The 22,926-nt window shown below is 36.3% G+C and overlaps 1 pseudogene; it reads right to left on the bottom strand.

The window, feature by feature from the left end:
* LOC112822662 (cytochrome c oxidase subunit 6A1, mitochondrial pseudogene) overlaps nt 1-22,926 on the bottom strand; it is an 824,062-nt pseudogene that overhangs the window by 717,185 nt on the left and 83,951 nt on the right.

Genomic DNA, 22,926 nt, shown 5'->3' on the forward strand with positions numbered 1-22,926 from the left:
AGCTCCCTATGTCTGTTCTCCTGTTGCATAATTCTTTTTTGTTCAGTTTCAATGCTTTCCATTATTTTGTCTTTTCAGTCATTAATTTGTTCCTCTGCTTCTTCCATTTTGCACTTCATTGCATCATGCATGTTTCTAATCTCATATTTTTCACTTTTCATCTCTGAACAATTCATTTTCAACTATTTTATCTGTGGTAATGATCTCACTGATGTCTTCCATTCTCTTCTCAAGTGCTGTGATTATCCTTATGATTATTGCTTTAAATTCTCCATCAGGCATATTACTTATATCTGTTTTGCTTAGTCTCTGGCTGTGACCTTATCTTGTTCTTCCATTTGGATAAATTACTCTATGTTCTCATTTTGTCTAAGTCTCTGTCTCCTTCTGTGTTAGAAAAGCCAGTTATGTCTCCTATACCTGAAACTAATGGTCTTATGAAGAAGAGTTCCTGTAGTGCCCAGGGTCTGGTGCATAAGGGAGTGTCTCCAGCGTGTGCTGCATGCACTCTCCTGTTCTGGCTGCTCTATCCTTCAGGTCAGTCATCTTCAAAGTCTCTCCTTGCCTGCTGTGGGCAGTGTTGGTCCCTGGCCTGAATGTGGTGAGTTTTAACTAGGTGTGCTCTGCTCTGCTTGTTAAATATGACCTGTCACCTCCTCCACCAGAACTGATACCCTGTAGAAGTCTCTGGTTGGGAGACATTGTTTGGACAGGGGTTTGTGCTGGTCTTCGTGGGAAAGGGCCCACCATGCTGGGACAGGCAAGTGTGACTGTGAAAGCAGTTCCACAGGAGCACAGAGGTGTGGGGTTTAGTGTAAGTATGTTATGCAGCCAATGTTCCACTGCACTGCTTTCCAGAGATGGCTCTGTGTTTATGGTGGGGGATGCAGGAGAGAAAAATCACTGGACAATTCTTTTGTTCCAGGAGAGGTGTCTCAGTGAATGCTGCCTCTCAGGGATATGCTCCAAGAAGAGCAAATAATCTCCCCATTGTGTGTCCCAGGCACTCTTCAGATTGTTGTTTCCAAGCTTTATGTTCCCAGTTGGCTTGCCTGCCTCCTCTCCAAGAGCAGCACAGTGACCTCCAGGCTCTATCCAGCCATGCTCATTGATCTTTAAAACTACAGGCTTTAATCTGGCTGTTTACAAAAACTCACCAAATTCAATGCATCTCATTTTCCAAGTCAATAGCTATGGGGAAATGTTCTTCTTGTGCATTCCCCTTTGGTTCCTCCCTCTCTTGCCCTTCTCTTTAACCATGGATCTCTCTCATTCACAGCAGCCAGTACCTATTTCTCTCATGGATCACATCTCTTCATTTCCTACCTTCCTTGATGTGGCCTCTTCTCCCCCTTTAGTTGTGGAGTTTGTTCTGTCAGTCTCCAGGTTGATTTCTGGAGGTATTTAGGATGTTTTGATAGTTATCTAGTTGTTTTTGTGGGACCAGGCAAGCCTAAAGTCCTCCTACTTTGCTGCCATCTTCCTCAATCCCCGATCTTGAGTTTTCATTTAATGTTTTATCATGAGAATTTCCAATATTATAAAATATGACAGTTAATGACCACATGGTGTCTATCTTGAATGTACCATAATTTATTTAGAAATTTTCCTATCTTGTTATCCTCATATATTTGTTTCAATATATTTTATAATTATAAATAATACTGCAATGATTATCATTATATATAAATATTTGTGCACAACTCTGACAATTTCCTTAGGATAAGTCCTAAATGTGGAATTTCTAAGTCATTTTAAAAGCCCTCACTACATATTACCAAATGGTGTTTATAAAAGTTGTATCAATGTGCACTCCAGTAAGTAGCATATGATAGTTTTTATTCCACTATTATCACACTGGATGCTATATTTTCAAAATTATGTTTACATTCATTAAGAAAATGTGTGTTAATATTTTTGCAGTAACTTCCTACTGCTTGCCCTCAAAAGTGGTTTTACTTAAAATAGTGAAAGATTATTAAGTGCTAAAATGATGATTTTGGGGACATTCACAATTTTTCTGTTATTTTGGTCTTTGGGAATTTTGTATGTGCAAAGTTATGTTAAATAAGATATTTCACAAATGAGGACTCCTTAACTTTTATATACTTTTCAAAAAGCAGGTGGTTTAACTTATAAACGGTTATAATGTGTCATGTCACATATTAATTTTAAAGTAAAGCAAAATATAGGTAGTCCGTGAAAAAAAAACATTTGAACAGAATGACTTTTAAGTGTATAAACTTTATAGGTAGGAAAGTTTAAAAAGTGTTAGAAAAATCATGAAGAATATTAAAAATATTGTTTCATCCAATATTCAAAACTGGTTCATATATTACATGCTAACTAGTAAGTGTTGACATAAGAAATTGAGAAAAATTATATTATGTGGTAAACATTTTGATTTGATAAGTTCTTACTCTATATTTTGTCTATTTATGAAACTTGTGAAATGCAGGAAAGATTATTTTATTTTCCCTTACAACTCAAGAATACTGGTCCATATTAATGACCTATTGTTTATTTTAAACACAGCTTTGAATAAAAATGGATTGAATTAATATATGTAGAAATGACTAAAATTATTAAATATCAGAACAAATCATAATTAGTTTCCTTCACACTTCTAAGTAAAATAAAATATATAGCTTAAATTAGTAGCAATAATTATTTTCAGTAACAAATAAAAAGTAATTGGTATTGTAGTATTTTTAAAGTTTGTCAAAAGAGCTTACCTCAATTTGCAAAATCTAAATATCCAATGTTTACAAGTATTGCTACTTCTCAAAATTACTCTCAGAAAATTGTTTTGAATTTGAAATATGAATATATAAATGGTAGTGAATTAGAAAATAAGAAAAAAGAAATAAAACAATAAAATAAATAAAATCTTAAAAAAGGGAGTCCTGGATGGCTCAGTCACTTAACTGACTGCCTTCTGCTCAGGTCGTGATCTTGGGGTCCTGGGTTCAAGCCCCATGTCTGGCTCTCTGCTCAGTGGGAGTCTGCTTCTCCCTCTCCCTCTATGACCTCTCTCTCTCTTTCTCTTTCTCTCTCTCAAATAAATAAATAAATAAATAAAATCTTAAAAAATGAAGATAAGAAAAAAGGAGCTTATAGATTCACAATTCTATTTACTTTCATTCCTGATATTTTAAAATAACTAATGTTTAATGCATTTTTATTAGTTAATAAAATATATGGTATATATTATATAATTTCTCTTTGCTTGTAATCATGAAAAAGACTTAGTCATATGCCCATGTTTTACTGACAATGTGTTAGATTTTTCTGGATGCTCCACTTTACTTGGCTATAAATGTAACAACAACAACCACTTGAATATTTACCATATCCCAGGCCTTGTGTCAGGTACTTTAAATGCATTGTTTCATTTAATCTCCATAACACCTTGGAGTAAATATCATTGCTTACATTTTGGAGAATAAAAAAGAAACACTTATGGAGGATAAAAGGACTCCATGAAGGCATGCATTATTAAATGACAGATCTTAGTTTTTTTTTTTTTAAAGACTTTATTCGACAGAGAGAGACACAGTGAGAGAGGGAACACAAGCGGGGGGGCGGGGCGGTGGGAGAGGGAGAAGCAGGCTTCGCGCAGAGCAGGGAGCCCAATGCGGGGCTCATGGGATCATGACCCAAGCCGAAGGCAGACGCTTAACAACTGAGCCACCCAGGCACCCTGACAGATCTTAGTTTTTAACCCACTTTTTTCTGCTGTCAAATCCCATGTTGTTTGCCACCATATTAGACGATCTTCTATTCTCAGAATGACATCACTTTATTTATTTTGACTTGGTACTGGCCTGCTTTGCTCAATTGTAGTATGTATTCTAGCATGAATACATTAAATTGGGATTCAAAAAATATTTAATTTAATGCAATAACACTGAGTGTGACCATAATTCCAAAACTTATTAAAGAAAGAGACCTTTGGCCATGTGGGCATGTTATTTAAGCCTCCTGAAACTGAGTTTTCTCAGTTGTATAATGGAAATGACACCCAACACCATTTATCCCAGAGTTATGAAAATTACTTGAAATAATGCTCAGTGCCTGGTGTAGTGTTAGGAGCACAGTAAATATTATTCCCCTTGCTCTTAGTAAGTTCTTAGTCTACATGACTTTTCCTATATTTGATCACCCTTTCTTTTAGCTTTCCTTATTAAAATTGTTCTCATTTTATACCCATTTTATCATACTTTTATTATTCTGTCATTTAAAAAATAAAACTGTTTGAGTCAGTTTTTAAGAAATGATATCTGAGGATAGAAGACATGATTTTGTTTCCCAGTTCTTCTCTACAGATTTGTTGAAATTGATTAAGTCTAGTCCCCTCTCTGGGCTTTAATATCTTCACATATAATATTAGGGTGTCAAACTGGATGACTTTTAAGGGGTTTTTCTGGTCTGAAATGCTCTCCTTGCATTTTGGACTAGGAATGTTTAGCAGGATTTGATTAACTTGTTCTAGATTGAGGAATAAGGAAACCAGGGAGGTATGACCAGGGTGGTCTCATTTGGCATAGTCTCTATATTATGTCCAGGTTTCTCAGAAGTGTCCAAGAAAAGCTCTCACCACTCAGGTACCTTGTTGATATTGTGTCAGGTGCTTTGGATACTGCATTGTTCAGTGTCATGATTTGACAGGCTGGAAATATGGATGCTTTCAATATATCATAAAACACTTAGCAAACTGTCCACAGATATAATTGCAGATTTCATTTGGTCCTTTCTTTTTTTCAACCAAATAAATTTTGTAATTCATTTAACAATAATTTAATTCTAAGGTTAATATCTTAGTTTTATAATTATTTTTTTTATTTTTTGGGAGTTTTATTTAAATTAGTATCCAAAATCTATAAAGAGCTTACTAAATTCAATACCCAAAAAACAAATAATCCAGTTAAGAAATGGGCAGAAAATATGAATGGACAATTTTCCAAAGAAGACATCCAGATGGTTAACAGATACATGAAAAGATGCTAATCATCACTCATCCTCAGGGAAATTCAAATCCAAACCACAATGAGATACCACCTTACACCAGTCAGAATGGCTAAAATTAAAACACAAGAAACAACAGGTGTTGGCAAGGATGTAGAGAAAGGGGAACCCTCTTGCACTGTTGGTGGGAATGCAAACTGGTGCAGCTGCTCTGGAGAACAGTATGGAGGGTTCTCAAAAAGTTAAAAATAGAACTAAGCTATGATCCAATAATTGCACTACTAGCTATTTACCCAATGGATACAAAAATACAGATTTGAAAGAGTACATGCACCCCAATGTTTATAGTAGCTTTATCAACAATAGCAGATTTATGGAGAGAGCTCAAATATCCAACGACTAATGAATGGATAAAAATGTAGTATGTAAATACAATGGAATATTGCTCAACCATCAAAAAGAATGAAATCTTGCCATTTGCAATGATATGGGTGGAGTTAGAGTTCATTATGCTAAGTGAAACAAGTCAGTCAGAGGAAGAGAAATTCCATATGATTTCATTCATATTTGGAATTTAAGAAAGAAAACAGCTGAACATATGGGAAGGGGAAAAGTAAAAAAGGAGAGAAGTAAAGAAGCCATAAGTGACTTTTAATGATGGAGAACAAACAAATAAACAAAACAACAAATCGGGGTTCATGGAGGGAGGAGGGTGGGGGATGGGCTAGATGGGTGATGGGTATTAAAGAGGGCACTTGTGATGAGCACTGGGTGTTGTATGTAAGTGATGAATCACTGAATTCTACTCCAGAAACCGATTTGGCACTGTATGCTAACTAACAATATTTAAATAAAAAATAAATTCCAGTTAGTTAACATACAGTGTAATATTAGTTTCAAGTGTACAATACCCAGATTCAACACTTCCATACAACAATCTGTGCTTATCATGAGTGCCTTGCTTAATCCTCATCACCTATTTAACCGATCTCCCAAACCATCTCCCTTCTGGTAACCATCAGTTGTTCTCTATAGTTGAGTCTGTTTTTTGGTTTGTCTCTCTCTTTTATCACTTTGCTCATTTCTTTTGTTTCCTAAATTCCACATATGAGCGAAATCATATGATCTTCATCTTTCTCTGTCTGACTTATTTTGCTTAGCATAATATGTTCTAGCTCCATCCCTGTCATTGCACATGTAAGATTTCATTCATTTTTATGGCTGTGTAATATTCCATATTATATATATCTCACCTCTTTATCCATTCATCAGTCCATGGACACTTGGGCTGCTTCCATTATTTGCCTACTGTAGATAATTTTGCTATAAACATTAGGGTGCATGTATCCCTTTGAATTTGTATTTTTGTATTTTTTGGGTAAAAACCTCGTAGTGCAATTGCTGGATCATATGTTACTTTTATTTTCACATTCTTGAAGACCCTCCAGACTGTTTTTGAGAGTGGCTGTGCCAATGTATTCGCACCAAGAGAAAGAGGGTTCCCGTTTCTCCACATCTTCACAAACACCTGTTGTTTCTTCTATTGTTGATTTTAGCCATTCTGAAAGACATGAGGTAATATCCTTTTGTAGTTTTGGTTTTTATTTCCCTGATGAAGAGTGATGCTGAGCATCTTTTCAGGTGTCTGTTGGCTATCTCTATGTCTTCTTTGGAAAAATGTCTGTTCATGTCTTCTAAATATTTTTTAATTAGATTATTCATTTTGGGGGTATTGGGTTTTATAAGTTCTTTATATATTTTGGATATGAAGCATTGTTTTTCTTTTTAAAAATCCATTATGAAATACTGTTTTAATTCATATACTTGAACTTTTATATTTAAAGTGATTAATTATGCTGTTGCATTAATATCTATCATTTTATAATGAGTTTCTATTAATTGCATTTGTTCTTATTTCATTTTCTTTTTATTCTCTGACTTTCATTGAGAGCTATATATAATTCCATTTTATTTCTTTTCTTCTCATATTATTCTTTAAAATAGTATTTTTTTCTGGAATTTATAATATGCATATATAAAATAATCTAAGTATTCCTTCAAATAACACTATACTAATTCACATGTAATACAAGAGCCTTATTGAAGAGAATTCCCAATTCCTTTCTCCCATTCCTGATGATATTGCTGTCATTTATTCTACTTATCCAAATGTCATTGTCATTGAATAACTTGTTAGTAATACTGATTTTAACAAATAGCAATTTTTATTTCAATTAAAAATAAGAAACATAAGGAGGAGGACTTAAGGTGGCAGAGAAGTAGGGGGACCCTGGGCTTTCCTTGTCCATCAAACACAGCTGTAATTTGGTCAGTTCACTTGGAACATCCAGGAAATCAATCTGAGGATTGGAAGAAGTATCTCCACAGTAGGAGGGAGAGAGTGTGGCAGGTGTGAGGTATTGGAAGTGAATTATAGGAGAGAAAAGCTACTGTGCCATGGAGAGGAGGGAACCATTTCCAGGTGGAGAGGCAAGGGAGAGGGGGAAGAGGGTTTGAGAGAGTGCAGCATCTGTTTCGCATAAGAAGAAAACCTTTTGGACCACAGACTGGGGACCTGGGGGAATTGAGTCATGAAGGGGTTTCTTGTTTATTTTGTTTTTTGTGGAATATAATACTAACTTTATTGTTTTTGTAAAAATAAAACAATTATTACATTGCAGCTTATTTTAAAATGCAATGATTTATAGAATCCTATTTTCTGTACAATACTTTCTATCATTTTCTTTATTTTTTAATTTAAATTCAAGTAACCAACATATAGTACATCATTAGTTTCAGATGTAGTGTTCAATAATTCCTCAGTTGCATATAACACCAAGTGCTCATCACCTTACGTGCCCTCTTTAATGCCTACCAACCAGTTACCCCATCCTCCTACCCACCTCCCCTCCAACAACCCTCAGTTTGTTTCCCAGTGTTAAGAGTCTATCACCATTTTTCTCCCTCTCTGATTTCTTCTCATTCAGTATTCCCTCCCTTCCCTTATGATCTTCTGCACTGTATCTTACATTCCACATATGAGTGAAAACATAAAACTGTCTTTCTCTGACTGACTTATTTCACTTAGCATAATGCCCTCCAGTTCTATCCACATCCATGTAAATGGTAAGTAATCATCCTTTCTGATGGCTGAGTAATATTCCATTGTATATATAGATGGCATGGCTCCTTCCACAGTTTGGCTATTGTGGATATTGCTGCTATGAACATTGGGGTATAGCTGCACCTTCATTTCACGACATTTGCATCTTTGGGGTAAATACCTTGTAGTGCAATTGCTGGGTGGTGGAGTAGCTTAATTTTTAAGTACTTAAGGAACCTCCATGCTGTTTTCCAGAGTGGCTGTACCAGCTTGCATTACCACCAACAGTGTAGGAAGAATCCCTTTTCTCCACATTATCGCCAATATTTCTTGTTTCTGATCTTACTAATTTTAGCCATTTTGACTGGTATAACGTGGTATAACATTGTAGTTTTGATTTGTATTTCCCTGATGACAAGTGGCATGGAGCATTTTTTCATGTGTCTGTTGGCCATTTATATGTCTTCTTTGGAGAAATGTCCATTCATGTCTTCTGCCCATTTCTTGACTAGATTATTTTTTGGGGGGGTGTTGAGATTGATAAGTTCTTTATCTATATTGGATAGTAACCCTTAAACTGAAACGTCATTTGCAAATATCTTCTCCCATTTTGTAGGTTGCCTTTTAGTTTTGTTGACTGTTTCTTTGCTGTGCAGAAGTTATTTATCTTGGGCGCCTGGGTGGCTCAGTTGGTTAAGCGACTGCCTTTGGCTCAGGTCATGATCCTGGAGTCCTGGGATCGAGTCCCGCATGGGGCTCCCTGCTCAGCAGGGAGTCTGCTTCTCCCTCTGACCCTCTTCCCTCTCGTCCTCTCTATCTCTCATTCTCTCCCTCTCAAATAAATAAATAAAATCTTTAAAAAAATAAGTATTTATCTTGATGAAGTTCCGATAGTTAATTTTTGCTTTTGTTTCCCTTGCCTTTAGAGACTTGTGTTGCAGGAGGTTGCTACGGTGTTCTCCTCTAGGATTTTGATGGATTCCTGTCTCACATTTAGGTTTTTCATCCATTTTGTGTTTATCTTTGTGTATGGTGAAAGAGAATGGTCCAGTTTCATTCTTCTGCATGTGGCTGTCTAATTTTCCCAGCACCATTTATTGAAGAGACTGTTGTTTTTCCATTGGATATTCTTTCCTGCTTTGTCAAAGATTAGTTGACCATAGAGTTGAGGGTCCATTTCTGGGTTCCCCATTCTCTTCCATTGATCCATGTGTCTGTTTTTGTGCCAGTACCGTACCGTCTTGATGGTTACAGCTTTGCAAATTGGCTTTAAGTCAGGCATTGTGATACCCCCAGGTTTGGCTTTTTCAACATTACCCTGGCTGTTCAGGGTCTTTTCTACTTCCATACAAATTTTAGATTTGTTCTGGCTCTGTGAATAATGTCAATGGTGTTTTGATAGGGATTGCTTTGAATGTGTAGAATGCTCTGGGTAGCATAGACATTTTAACAATATTTATTCTTCTAATCCATGATCATGGAATGTTTTTCCATCTCTTTGTGTCTTCAATTTCTTTCCTGAGTGTTCTGTAGTTTTCAGAGAACAGATCCTTTACCTCTTTGGTTAGGTTTATTCCTAGGTATCTTATGGTTTTTGGTGCAATTGTAAATGGGATCAATTTCTTAATTTCTCTTTCTTCATTCTCATTGTTAGTGTATAGAAATGCAACTGATTTCTGTACATTGATTTTGTATCCTGCCACGTTGTTGAATTTCTGTATGAGTTCTAGCAAGTTTGGGGTAGAGTCTTTTGGGTTTTCCACGTAAAGTATCATACCATCTGCAAAGAGTGAGACTTTGACTTCTTCCTTGCTGATTTGAATGCTATTTATTTCTTTTTTGTTGTCTGATTGCTGAGGCAAGGTCTTCTAGTATACTCTTAAACAACAGTGCTGACAGTGGGTATCCCTGTCATGGTCCTGACCTTAGAGGAAAAGCTCTGTTTTTAATCATTGAGAATATTAGCTTTGGGCTTTAAGTAGATGGCTCTTAAGATATTGAGGTATGTTCCCTCTATCCCTACACTATGGAGACTTTTAATCAAGGAAGAATGCTGTATTTTGTCAAATGCTTTTTCTGCATCGAGAGGGTCATGTGGTTCTTACCCTTTCTTTTATTAATGAGATATATCAGATTGATTGGAGAATGTTGAACCGTCTTTGCGGCCAAGGAATAAATCCCACTTGGTTGTGGTGAATAATCCTTTCAATGTACTGTTGGATCCTATTGGCTAGTATCTTGGTGAGTATTTGGACATCCATGTTCATCAGGGATATTGGTCTGTAATTCTCCTTTTTGATGGGGTCTTTGTCTGGTTTTGGGATCAAGGTAATGTTGGCCTCATAGAAAGAGTTTGGAAGTTTTCTTTCCATTTCTATTTTTTGAAAAAGGTTCAACAGAATAGGTATTATTTCTTTTTTACATGTTTGGTAGAATTCCCCTGGGACAATCTGGCCTTGGACTCTTGTTTTTTGGGAGATTTTTTTTTATTGCTGCTTCAATTTCTTTGCTGGTTATGGGTCTGTTCCGATTTTCTATTTCTTCCTGTTTCAGTTTTGGTAGTTTACAGGTTTCAAGGACTACAACAATTTCTTCCAGATTGCCTAAATTTTGGCATATAATTGTTCATAATATGTTCTTAATTTTTTTTTTTTGGTATTTCCGTGGTGTTGGTCGTGATCTCTTCTCTTTCATTCATGATTTTATTAATTTGGGGTCTTTCTCTTTTCTTTTTGTTTAGTTAGGGGTTTATTGATCTTATTTTTTTTAAGATTTCATTTATTTATTTGATAGAGAGACAGAGATAACGACAGAGATTATTAGCGGGGAGAAGAAGAAGAAGCAGGGTCCCCACTGAGCAGGGAGCCTGATGTAGGGCTCAATCTCAGGGCTTTGGGATCAGGATTGAACCAAAGACAGACACTTAACCAACTGAGCAACACGGGTGCTCCAATCTTATTAATTCTTTCAAAGAACCAGCTCCAAGTTTTGTTGACCTGTTCTATTGTTATTTTGGTTTCTAGTTCATTGATTTCTGCTCTAATTGTTATTATTTCTCTTCTCCTGCTGGGTTTGGGCTTTATTTGCTGTTTCTTTAATCCTTTTATAAAAGATTTTATTTATTTATTTGACAGAGAGACACAGCGAGAGAGGGAACACAAGCAAGGGGAGTGGGTAAAGGAGAAGCAGGCTTCCTGCAGAGCAGGGAGCCTGATGCAGGACATGAGCCCAGGACCCTGGGATCATGACCTAAGCCAAAGGCAGATCCTTAATGACTGAGCCACTCAGGCACCCCATTTATTTGCTGTTTTTTTCTCCAGCTCCTTTATGTGTAAGTTTCGCTTGTGTATTTGAAATTTTTCTAATTTTTTGAGAGAGGTTTATATTGCAATGTACTTTTTTCTTAGGACCGCTTTTGCTTTATCCCAAAGGTTTTGGACAGTTGTGTTTCTATTTTCATTAGTTTCTATGAGTTTTTAAAAATTCTTCTTTAATTTCCTGGTTGACTCATTCATTCTTTAGTAAGATGTTCTTTAACTTCCAAGTGTTTCAGTTCGTTCCAAATTTCCTCTTATGATTTAGTTCAAGTTTCAAAGAATTGTGGTCTGAAAATATGCAGGGAAATATCCCAATCTTTTGGTACAAGTTGTGACCTGATTTGTGACCCTATATGTGATCTATTCTGGAAAAAGTTCCATGTGCACTGGAGAAGAATGTGTATTCTGTTGCTTTAGGATGGAATGCTTTGTATATATATCTGTGAAGTCCATCTGGTCCAGTGTGTAATTCAAAGCCCTTGTTTCCTTATTGATCTTCTGCTTAGATGATGTGTCCATTGCTATGAGTGGAGTGTTAAAGTCCCCTACTATTATTACATTATTATCAATGTGTTTCTTTAATTTGGTTATTAATTGGTTGACATATTTGGCTGCTCCTAATTTAGGGGCATAATTATTTATGATTGTTAGATCTTCCTGTTAAGTAGATCCTTTAAGCATGGCTATTGTGGACATTGTTGCTATAAATATTGGAGTCTCCTCCAGATCACTATATTTGTATCTTGTAAATAACCAGAGGTGCAACTGCTGGGTCATAGGGTAGCTTTATTCTCAACTTTTTGAGGAACCTCCATACTGTTTTCCAGAGTGGCTGCACCAGCTTGCATTCCCACCAACAGTGTAAGAGGGTTCCCCTTTCTCCACATCCTCGCCAACATCTGTCTTTTCCTGACTTGTCAGTTTTAGCCATTCTTACTGGTGTGAGCCCATATCTCACTGTGGTTTTGATTTGGATTTCTCTGATGATAAGTGATGTTGAACATTTTTTCATGTGTCTGTTGGCCATTTTTCTGTCTTTTTTGGAGAAATGTCTGTTCATGTCTTCCGCCCATTTCTTGATTGGATTATTGTTCTTTGGATGTTGAGTTTGATAGGTTCTTTATAGATTTTGGATACTAGCCCTTTATCTGCTATGACATTTGCAAATACCGTCTCTCATTCTGTTAGTTGTCTTTTGATTTTGTCAACTGTTTCCTTGATTGTGCAAAATATTTTATCTTGATGAAATCCCAGTAGTTCATTTTTGCCTTTGTTTCTCTTGTCTTTGGATATGTGTCTAGCAAGAATTTGCAGCAGCTGAGGTCACAGATGTTTCTGCCTCTGTTGTCCTCTAAGATTTTGATGGATTCTTGTCTCACATTAGGTCTTTCATCCATTTTGAGTCTATTTTTGTGTATGGTGTAAGGAAATGATTCAGTTTCATTCTTCTGCATGTGGCTGTCCAATTTTCCCAACACCATTTGTTGAAGATGCTGTCTTTTCTCCATTGGATATTCTTTCCTGTTTTGTCAAAGATTAGTTGACCATATAGTTGTGAGTCCATTTCTGGCTTTTCTATTGTGTTCCATTGACCTATGTGTCTGTTTTTGTGCCAGTACCATACTGTCTGAACACTTGCAAACTCAACTGGAGATGTAAGAAAAGAATAACTGCAACTCTACAAATCAAAAAGCAACCAATTTCTATAAGGTAGGAGGTGCGTAGAAGTGAATCAGACAGGATATATGGGACAATAAACCGCCAGGGGGAGGGAACTTCCATAAGCCAGCTACCAGAAAGTGATATAGCAGCAGAGCACAAAATCAATTTTAGCCATTCTGAAAGATGTGACATGATATTTCATTGTAGTTTTGATTTGTATCTCCCTGATGATGAGTGATGTTGAGCATTTTTTATCTGTCTTTTGACCATTTGTATGTCTTCTTTGGAAAAATGTCTATTCATGGCTTCTGCCCATCTCTTAACTTGTTTTTTTGTTTGTTTGTTTTTTGGGGTGTTGAGTTTAATAAGTTCTTTATATATTTTGGATATTAACCCTTTATCAGATATGTCATTGGCAAATATCTTCTCTAATTCTGTAGGTTGCCCTTTCGTTTTGTTGATTCTTTCCTTCGCTGTGCAAAATATTTTCTTTTGATGAATTCTCAGTAGTTTATTTTTGCTTTTGTTTCCCTGTGTCAGAGACATATCTTGTAAGATGTTGCTATAGCGAATGTCAAAACAATTACTTCCTCTATTCTCCTCTCGGATTTAAATGGTTTTCTGTCTCATATGTAGGTCTTTAATCCATTTTTTATTTATTTTTGTGTATGGTGTCAGAAAGTGTTCCAGTTTCATTCTTCTGTGTGTTTTTGTCCAGTTTTCCCAATACCATTTTTTGAAGAGACTGTCTTTTTTCCATTATTTTTCCTGCCTTGTAAAAGATTAATTGACTATATAATTGTACATTCATTTCTAGGTTTTTTCACCTGCTGTATAGATCTTTGTGTTTATTTTTGTGCCAATACTATACTGTCTGGATCACTCTAGCTTTGTAACATAGCTTGAAGTGTGGAACTGTGATGCCTCCAGCTTTGTTTTCCTTTTATGGTTTCTTTGGCTATTCAGGGTCTTTGGTGTTGCCATACAAATTTTCAGGTTGTGTTTCTACATCTGTGAAAACTGCTGTTGGTATTTTGATACAGATTTCATTAAATGTGTAGTTTGTTTTGAGTAATATAGATAATTGAACTATATTTGTTCTTCCAAACCATGAGCATGGAATTACTTTCCATTTCTCTGTGTTCTCTTCAATTTCTTTCATCAGTGTTTTATAGTTTTCAGAGTACAGATTTTTTAAATCTTTGGTTAGGTTTATTTTTAAGTATCTTACCATTTTTGGTGCAATGGTAAATGGGGTTGACTCCTTGATTTCTCTTTCTGCTACTTCATTATTGTTGTATAGAAATGCAGTTGATTTGCATATGTTGATTTTGTAACTTGTGATTTTATTGAATTCATTTGAGTTCTAAAATTTTTTTGGTGGAGCCTTTGGGTTTTCTGTGTAGAGTATCACGTCATCTGCAACTACTGAAAGTTTTTCATCTTTTTTGATTTGTATGCCTTTTATATCTTTTTGTTTTCTGACTTCTGTAGTGAGGACTTCCAGTAGTATCCTGAATTAAAGTGGTAAGAGTAGACATCCCTGTCTTGTTCCTAACCATAGAGGAAAAACATTCAGATTTGCCCTATTGAGGATGATATTAGTTATGGGTTTTTTATATATGGCACTTATTATGTTGAGGCATGTTCCCTTTTACCCTACTTTGTTGAGGGTTTTTATCATGAATTGATGTTGTATTTTGCCTAATGATTTTTCTGCATTTATTGAAAGAATCATATGGTTTTTATCCTATCTTTAATTAACATGGTTTATCATGTAAATGATTTGCAAATATTGAAACAACCCTACTCCCAGCAATAAAACCCTCCTGATCAAGGTGAATGATTCATTTAATGTACTGTTGCATTTGATCTGCTAATATTTTATTGAGAATGTTTACATCCATGTTCATCAGGGATATTGGCCTATAGTTCTCTTTTTAGTGGATTCCTTGTCTGGTTTTCAAATCAGGTAATGCTTTCATCCTAGAATGCATTTGGAAGTTTTCTTTTCATTTCTTTTTGGAAAAGTTTCAGAAGAATTGGTATTAACTCTTCTTTAAATGTTTGATAGAATCCCCTGGGAAGTCATCTGGCCCTGGACTTTTTTTTTTTTTTTTTTTTTTTGGTCAGGAGATATTTGAATACTGATTCAATTTCTTCTCTGGTTATGGGTCTGTTCAAGTTTTCTATTTCTTCTTATTTTAGTTTTGGTGATTTATATGTTTTTAGGAATTTAATCATTTCTTTCAGGTTGTGCAATTAGTTGACATACAGCTTCTCATAATAGTCTCTTATAATTGATTGTATTTTTGTGATGTTGGTTCTCATTTGCCTTCTCTCATATGTGGTTTTATTCATTTGAGTTCTTTCTTTTTTTCTTTTTGATAAGTCCAGCTAGGGGGTTGTCAATTTTATTATTTCTTTTCTCCAAGGAACCAGCTTCTGATTTCATTGTTGAGATCTATAGCTTTTTCATGCCTATATCATTTATTTCTGCTCTAATCTTTAATATTCCCCCTTTTCTGCCACCTGTAGGCTTCCTTTGTTTTTGTTTTGTTTTGTTTTTTCTAACTCATTTAGATATTAGGAAAGGTTATTTGAGATTTTTCTTGCTTCTTAATGTAAGCCTGTATTGTATATACTTCCTTCTTAGGACTGCTCTTTATGTATCCCAAAATTTTGAACCATTTTGTTTTCATTTTTATTTGTTTCCCTTTTATTATTATTTATTTCTTCCTTGAGTTCCTGGTTGAACCATTCATTTTTTAGACACATGTTGTTTAATCTCTATACATTTATAGTCTTTCTAAATTTTTTCTTGTGGTTATCTTCAAGTTTTATAATATTTTAGTTACAAAATATGCATTGTATGATCCCAATCGTTTTGGTAGTTGAGGCTTTATCTCTGACCTACTATGTGATATATTCTGCCTAAAATCCATGTGCACTTGCAAAGAATGTGTATTCTGTGGCTTTATGAAGGAATGTTCTGAATATGTCTGTTAAATTCATCTGCTCCATTGTGGCATTCAACGCCATTGTTTCCTTGTTGATTTTATATTTAGATGATCTGTCTGTTGATGTAAGTGTAATGTTCAAGTCCCCTATTATTACTGTATTATCATCAATGAGTTCCTACATCGTTTTTATTGGTTGTTTTATATATTTGGGTGCTCCCAAGTTGGTGACATAAATATTTACAATTGTTAGATCTTTTTGTTGGATAGTCCCCTTTTATAATGATATAATGTCCTTCATCTCTTGTTACGGTCTTTCATTTAAAGTCTAGTTTGTCAGGTATAAGTCTTGTTACTGTCTTAATTTCATGTCCTTTTGCATGATAAATGTTTCTCCAACCCCTCACATATAATCTGCAGATGACTTGATATCTAAAATGAGTCTGCTGTAGGCAGCATAGAGATGGGTTTTGTTGTTTTTTTTATTTTATTTTATTATGTTGTTAGTCACCATACATCATTAGTTTTTGATGTGGTGATCCATGATCCATTGTTTTCTCCTAACACCCAGTGCTCCATGCAGCGTGCCCTCCTTAATACCCATCACTGGGCTAACCAATCCCCCCTCTCCTCTCCCCTCTAAAACCCTGTTTGTTTCTCAGAGTCCATAGTCTCTCATGGTTCATCTCTCCCTCCAACCCCTCCCACATTTTTCCCTTCTTTCTCCTAATGTCCTCCATGCTATTCCTTATGTTCCACAAATAAATGAAACCATATGATAATTGACTTTCTCTGCTTGGCTTATTTCACTTAGCATAATCTCCTCCAGTCCCATCCATGTTGATGTAAAAGTTGGATATTCACCTTTTCTGATGGCTGAGTAATATTCCATTGTATATATGGACCACATCTTCTTTATCCAGTCATCTGTTGAAGGGCATCTCGGCTCTTTCCACAGTTTGGCTATTGTGGACATTGCTGCTATGAACATTGGGGTGCATATGGCCCTTCTTTTCACTACATCTGTGTCTTTGGGGTAAATACCCAGAAGTGCAATTGCTGGGTCATAAGGTAGCTTTATTTTTAAATTTTTGAGGAACCTCCACACTGTTTTCCAAAGTGGCTGTACCAACTTGCATTCCCATCAACAGTGGAAGAGGGTTCCCCTTTTCCCACATCCTCTCCAAAATTTGTTGTTTCTTTCCCTGTCCATTTTTGCCATTCTAACTGGTGTAAGGTAGTATCTCAATGTGGTTTTGATTTGAATTTCCCTGATGGCTAATGATGATGAACATTTTTTCATGTGTCTGGTAGCCATTTGTATGTTTTCTTCGGAGAAGTGTCTTTTCATATCTTCTGCCCACTTTTTGACTTGATTATTTGTTTTTTGGGTGTTGAGTTAAAGAAATTTTTTATAGATCTTGGAGACCAGCCCTTTATCTGTAGTGTCATTTGCAAATATCTTCTCCCATTCTGTGGGTTGCCTCTTTGTTTTGTTGACTGTTGCCTTTGCTGTGCAGAAGCTTTTTATCTTGATGAAGTCCCAAAAGTTCATTTTTACTTTTGTTTCACTAGCTTTTGGAGATGTATCTTGAAAGAAGTTGCTGTGGGCTATGTCAAAGAGGATACTGCTTATGTTCTCCTCTAGGATTTTGATGGATTCCTGTCTCACATTGAGGTGTTTCATCCACTTTGAGTTTATCTTTGTGAATCGTGTTAGAGAATGGTCGAGTTTCATTCTTCATCATGTGGCTGTCCAATTTCCCTAACACCATTTGTTGAAGAGGCTTTTGTCCATTGGATATTCTTTCCTGCTCTGTCAAATATTAGCTCACCATAGAGTTGAGGGTCCATTTCTGTCCTATTGAACACTTTATTTTCAAGTTCACATGGAACATTCTCTAAAATAGATCAGATAATAAGGCACAATACAGGCCTTAACAAATGCAAGATTGAAATCATGCCATTCAACTTTTCTGAACTCAATACTGTCAAACAGGAAGTCATCCACAGGAAAAAAATCTGGAAAGATTACAAATACACTGAGGTTAAAAAACATGCTACCTACAATGAATGGGTCAAGAAGGAAGTCAAAGTAGAAATTTAAAAAATATGTGAAAACAAATGAAAATGAAAACACAATGATCCAAAACTTTTGGGATCAGGATAGGCAGTCCTATGCAGGAAGGATATACTATTACATGCTTACCTCAAGAAGCAAAAAAATCTCCAATAATAAACCTAACCTTACACATAAAGGAGCTAGAAAAAGAACTACAAATGAAGCCAAAACACAGCAGAAGGAAGGAAATAAAAAAAAAAGAATAGAGCAGAAATAAATAATACAGAAATTAAAAACAATAGAACAGATAGAAGTGTTTGCAGGAGGAAATAAGATGGCAGTGTAGTTGTAGGACCCTAGGCTTCCCTTATCACTTAAACACAGCTACATAAATGTCAAATCATTCTGGGGGCTCCTGGGTGGCTCAGTTGGTTATGTGTCTGACTTCAGTTCAGGTCATGATCTCAAGGTTCTGGGATCAAGTCCTGTGTCAGGCTCCCTGCTCAGTGGGGAGTCTGCTTGTCTTCTCCTTCTGGCCCTCCCTTCTCTCATGCTCACTCTATCTCTTTCTCAAATAAGTAAAGTCTTAAAAAATTGTCAAATCATTCTGAATACCTATGAAATCAATCTGAGGACTGAAAGAACAAACTGCACAACTAAAGGAAGAGAAGAAGCCACATCATGGAAGGTAGGAATTGCAGAGACATGATTTGGGTGAGAAACAGTTCATGGGTACTGTGAAGCAAAGGGAGGCCTTGGGAGTCTTGGAGAAAGGTGAGAGAGAGGGGAGCACACAGGGGATTACAAAAGGAGAACACTTCTCCAAAGCCATTGACTGGGAAAATGAAAGGGGTTGATTTTTGTTAGTTTTTGCAACCAGCAGGGTTCAAAGACTGGAGTTTTAGAGGTCTGATGCATGCAGGTATAGACCTTGAAGGCCCTGCAGTGTTCCTGTAGAGAAGGCATGGGGACACAGCAAGATCTGAGGATTGCCTCAGGTACATTGGGGTAAACTATTCACTCCTCTTACACTGTATCTCAGAGAAGTGGCATTGCCTCTCTAGCGACAAAAGAGCTGGCAATTGCCATTTCTCTCCTCTGCCCCTCAACATATGTGCAGAGACATCTGCTCAGGGCAACTAACCCAGACCCTAGCTGTTTAGCCTGCTTTGCTCCAAATCCCACACTCCTGAGCTCTGGGGCAACTGCCTTCGTGGGCCACACCTGCATCAATCCCAGTGTGGTGACACCCTCCCCCAGAAAACTAGTGTGTGTCCCTACCACACCAGGTTCCTAAAGCTTGGCATTTTAAAACTCAGCCAGCTTGGCTGGGATAGAGCCCCAAGTACACAGCATTGCACTGGGCAGGTAAGCAACCCAGAGACAGAAGAGTGAAACAGCAATCTGAAAAATGCCTAGGGTGCACAAAGTGAGATTTTTCGCTCTTCTGAGAGATGTTCCCTAACAGCAGCAAGCAGGAACTCCCTTCTCTAGGGACAACAGAGCTAGCTGGTACCATTTAGCTCCCCTGTCCCTGAGCATAAACCAGTATTAGTAAACAGCACAGCACCAACACTGTCTGCCTAACCTGCTTACACCATGGCCACCACCCTGCACTTGGCTGGGACTGCTTTTCTCAATTATGTGTGCATAAAGACCAGAGCAGCCAGCCCCTCCCCCAGAAGACCAGCACAAACCCCTGAATATACCACATTTACTGATCATAGAAGTCTGCAAATCTTCTGTTTTAGTGGAAATTCTAGTGCAAATAGTATCAGGTCTCTTTTAACAAGCAGATCAGAGCACACCTAGGTAAAACTTGCCACTATCTGGCCAAGGTCCAAACACTTTCACTGCAAGGAAGGAGAACCTCTGCAGAGGCCTGACCTGAGGGATAAAGCAGGCATAACACAGCAACAGAGTGCATGCAACACACAACAGAGATGCTTCATAAAGTGCCAGACCCTGGTCATTATATGACCCCTTGTTCATAAAGCTATTACTCTCAGGAGCAGGAAACATACCAGGCTTTCCTAACACACAGAAGAAGATGGAGACTGAGACAAAATGCCAAGATGGAGGAATTCATCCCAAAAGGAAGAACAAGAAAAGTCATGGTCAGGCACCTAATCAAACCAGAAATAAGTAATATGCCTGATCCAGAATTTAAAGCAACAAGCTTAAGGATACTAGCAGGGCTTGAAAAAAAGCATAGAAAACATCAGGGATACACTTGTCACAAAGATAACAGAGCTTAAAATCAACAAAGCTGAAATGAAAAATGCAATAACCAACTGGATGTAAAGAACAAAAGGATGGAAGAAACACAGGAATAAAATACAGAAGATAGGATTATGAAAAATAATGAAGCTGAACAAAAGAGGAAGATAAAAATCTTAGGTTATGAAAGTAAACTTAGGGAACACACTGAGTCTATCAAATATAATAACATTGATATTATAGGAGTCCCAGAAGAAGAAGAAGAGAGAAAAAGGGACAGAAAGCTTATATGAGGAAATCATACCTGAAAACTTCCCTAATCTGGGAAGGAAACAGACATCCAAATCCAGGAGGTACCATCAAAATCACCAAAACCAAGATAACACCAAGATATATAGCAGTTAAATTTCCAAAATATAGAGATAAAGAAAAAAATCCTAAAAGGAGCAGGACAAAAGAAGTCCCTAATTTGCAAGGGAAGACCCATAGTTTTAGCAGCAGATATTTCCACAGAAACTTGGCAGGTCAGAAGAAAGTGGCATGATATATTCAACATGCTGAAGGGGACAGATCTGCAGCCAGGAATATTTTATCCAGCAACACTATCATTCAGAATAAAAGGGGAGACAGAGTTTCCCAGACAAACAAAAACTAAAGGAATTTGTGACCAAAGGAGTTTGTAAACCAGCCTTACTGGTTTATTACTTATTAAAGGGGGCCCTGAGAGGGAAGGATAGACTAAAAGTGACAAAGACTAGAAAGGGATAGAGAAAATCTCCAGAAAGAATGACAAAAGAAGAAATACAATGGCACTAAATTCACATCTATTAATAATTACTTTGAATGTAAATGGACTAAAAGCACTAATCAAAAGACATAAGGTGTCAGGATGTATTAACAAAAGACAAGACCCATCTTATGCTGCCTACAACAGACTCATTTTAGACCTGAAGACACCTGCAGATTGACATTGAAGGAATGGAGAAATATTACTATGCAAATTGATGTCAAAAGACAGCAGGTGTAGCAATTCTTATATCAGAATAACTAGACTTTAAAACAAAAACTGTAACAAGAGATGAAGAAGGGCACTATATCAAAATAAAGGGGTCTATCCAACAAGAAGATCTAACAATTGTAAATATGCCACCAAGTTGGAAGCACCCAAATATATAAAACAATTAATAACAAACATAGGAACTCATTCATAATAATACAATAATAATAGGGGATGTTAATACCTCACCCACATCAATAGACAGATCATCTAAGCAGAAAATCAACAAGGAAACAATGGCTTTGAATGACACACTGGACCAGATGGACTTCACAGATATATTCAGAGCATTTCATCCTAAAGCAGCAAGATGTACATTCTTTTCAAGTGCACATGGAACATTCTCAAGAATAGGTCACACACTAGGTCATAAATCAGGCCTCCACAAGTACAAAAAGACTGAGATCATACCACGCATATTTTGTGACTACAACACTATGAAACTTGAAGATAACCACAAGAAAAAATGGAAAAACCACAAATACATGAAGGTTAAAAAACATGGTACTAAGGAATGAGTGAATCAACCGAGAAATTAAAGAAGAAATTTAAAAATACATGGAACAAATGAAAATGAAAACATGATGATCCAAAACATTCAAGATACAGTAAAAGTGGTCCTAAGAAGGAAGTATATGGCAATACAGGTCTACATGAAGAAGCAAGAAAAATCTCCAGTAAGAACCTAACCTTACAAGGGCATATTTGTTATGGAAAAGATATTATATGTGGCAAATCTGAGCTACTTGAGAACAGTCCTCAATAAAGGTAAAAGAATAATAGTATGTAAAATAATCAAAGCCATAATAAGAAAAGTTCTATGTCCTTATATACCACAGTTCTCAATAAGATTGACTGTCCTTGTCATAGCCATATTTTTAAAAAAAGCAAAACTACTCAATTCTAATAATACATTAAAGCCCATTTCTAAACTCACAGTATGTCTATTTTGTAGCAAATATTCTACCTCATTGCTAGTATTTCTTTAGACAGATATAATAGAACTAATGTATTGAAATATGACCTTCATTTATTTTCTGATTAATCTTTGTTATGCTTGACAATGAATCACATCATTAAAGTACCAGATGTGGGGGAAAAAAAAAGAACCTGAAAAAAAAGCTGGGAGCTTTTCCCTTAAGATCAGGAACACGACAAGGATGCCCACTCTCACCACTATTGTTCAACATAGTACTAGAAATCTTAGTAACAGCAATCAGACAACAAAAAGAAATAAAATGCATTCAAATTCGCAAAGAAGTCAAACTCTCTCTCTTTGCAGGTGACGTGATATTTTATGTGGAAAACCCAAAAAACTCCCCCCCAATTATTAGAACTCATACAGCAATCCAGTAATGCAGCAGGATACAAAATATATAAAGAACTTATAAAACTTGACACCCAAAATCAAATATTCAGTTAAAAAATCGGCAGAAACAAGATGTCCATTGACAGATGAATGGATAAAGAAGATGTGGTATATATACACAATGGAATATTATGCAGCCATCAAAAGGAATGAGATCTTGCCATTTGCAACGATGTGGATGGAACTGGAGGGTGTTATGCTGAGTGAA

Source organism: Callorhinus ursinus, unplaced genomic scaffold (assembly GCF_003265705.2).
Source record: "Callorhinus ursinus isolate GAN/ISIS: 27379988/994484 unplaced genomic scaffold, GSC_fseal_2.0 scaffold40, whole genome shotgun sequence".
NCBI lineage: Eukaryota > Metazoa > Chordata > Mammalia > Carnivora > Otariidae > Callorhinus > Callorhinus ursinus.